The following is a 1,934-nucleotide window of genomic DNA, read 5'->3' as shown; positions in this document are numbered from 1 at the left end:
GAGCTAACGTACTAATCCTTGTTTTGAGTTTGTGTGAAGGTTACAATTTTTTTTTTGGAGAGGATTTGTTGAAAGGAGAAGAGAAGCAAAGCTTGATTCCTATTTTTTCTGTGTTATAGTTTTTATTGTTTTTTGTTTTTTCTAACCCTCTTTGGAAGGCTTTCCACCAAAGAATAACTTAGTTTATCATCAAACCATTTTTTTTTGTCTTTTTTTGGAAGGCTTGTTGCCAAAACAAAGAGAAAAGTTTCTCTACCTTTCACTGATCTAACATTGTTATTTGCAAGCTTTTTCTTTCTTTTTCTTACAAAATTTTATGAATCTAATCTATTTAGATGCAAGGTTTGAAATTATAGCTTTTTTAAAAATCATTTTTCCTATAAATGTATTTAGGATTAAATTCACCTTTTTTCCTTCCATCATGGTTCTGGAAAAGCTCCTTTACCTGCCCTCTTCTTCTGGATGATGCTTTAAAAATTGGGTTTCGTAATCAGAAAAGAAATAGACAATAAATATGTATCTCAACACAGACATGTATGCAGACAAATAGGAGTTTAATATATGTGCATTGGGGTGGGTAAGTTAATTTTTGATACAATGCTGGCCGATTTTAATGTTCTTCTATACTCTGTACCATTTTTTCTGTTTTGTATGCATTCGGGTATTTAGTTTTATTTAGAACTTGGAAACAAACAACCCATTTCGAGGTTGCGAGCTACTGCAACTCATTCATTCATGGCCTATGTGTAGTGATTATGTGTTCCTCTGACCTCATAGTAAGTTATCCATGGAAACTGGATGCACCCAATACAAATCTAGAAAACAAATCATGGAATTCAACCTCGCATATTTTGCCATAGACATGATCCATTATATTCTGATAAACCCATTAGACTATCTCTTCATTTTGCACCATGTTGCTACCTCCTCCTACATGATTTCTTGTAGGTATTACATAGGCCATGGTGGGATTTTTGGGATGTTTGAACTCGGTGCCTCTCCCCGCCAGAGACCCCCCTCACTCGCTCATTCTCAATCCTCGAACCCCTGAACTCCCCTAGGCCGAGGTCCTTCAAAAGCACCATAAAAAAAACTATAATATGTTTGAACATAGGATGGAGATGGATGAAAAATTTCTAAACCATCATGCAATGAATGTGCAACAGATGATCAATGTTGAGGAGCAGAAGGTTAAAGCACAACGTGACTTGGGTTTCACACATCTTCGGCGGTTTCTATCATTTTTATTGGACTTGGTTATTTTAGATCTGAATTGAAATTTCAAATCTTTAAGTGGGTTTTGAAAATATTTGATAAGTGTAAATGGCATTGGAGTGGGTAGTTCTTGGATACACAGCAGGAGTAGAGGCAATCATGCTTCTTCTACTAACATTGCCTGGTCTAGGTCATTTGAGAAGGGGCCTTATTTCTTTGACTCGCAATGCATTAAAACCCATGTTTTCGGTGGTGTCATTTTGCTTGTTTCTGCAGATGGACATCTACTAGAAGTATGAGACAAGGCCTACCTATGAAGGACATGCTTGCAGCCCTAGTGAGTATCTGTGTCATTAGAAGTCAGTCATGAAAAGCCAAAGAAATGCATGTTTCTCTTTTTAGAAGATTTCTTGTTATGGTGAGAAATTTAAGAGTAGAATACATTGAATGCATGCTCTCCCCACCCACTCTTCATTTGAGTTATTTCTTTTGTTTCTTATTTCATTGCATTGAATTATCTGGACATGCATTGGATTATTTACATGCATAATTATTATTCTTCCTTTTCTTTGATTTTCTCATTATATTCTTTCTATTTTTAGTTGTTAACTCTTGTTATGTAGGATTGAATGATTTATATAATGTCTCTGATCTATTTGTTGTTTTAATCTAGCTCATACTCTATTATGAGTTTGTACCATTTTTTTTATTCGTTCTCT

General features: G+C 35.0%; 1 pseudogene; it reads left to right on the top strand.

Moving 5' to 3' along the window:
* The first annotated feature begins 1,323 nt into the window (after positions 1-1,323).
* Positions 1,324-1,617, top strand: LOC149559677 (uncharacterized; annotated as a pseudogene).
* The last annotated feature ends 317 nt before the right edge of the window (positions 1,618-1,934 follow it).

Source organism: Cupressus sempervirens, chromosome 4 (assembly GCF_028749045.1).
Source record: "Cupressus sempervirens isolate cs-2001-9-10 chromosome 4, ASM2874904v1, whole genome shotgun sequence".
Lineage (NCBI taxonomy): Eukaryota > Viridiplantae > Streptophyta > Pinopsida > Cupressales > Cupressaceae > Cupressus > Cupressus sempervirens.
This window is presented reverse-complemented; position numbering and strand designations above follow the sequence as displayed.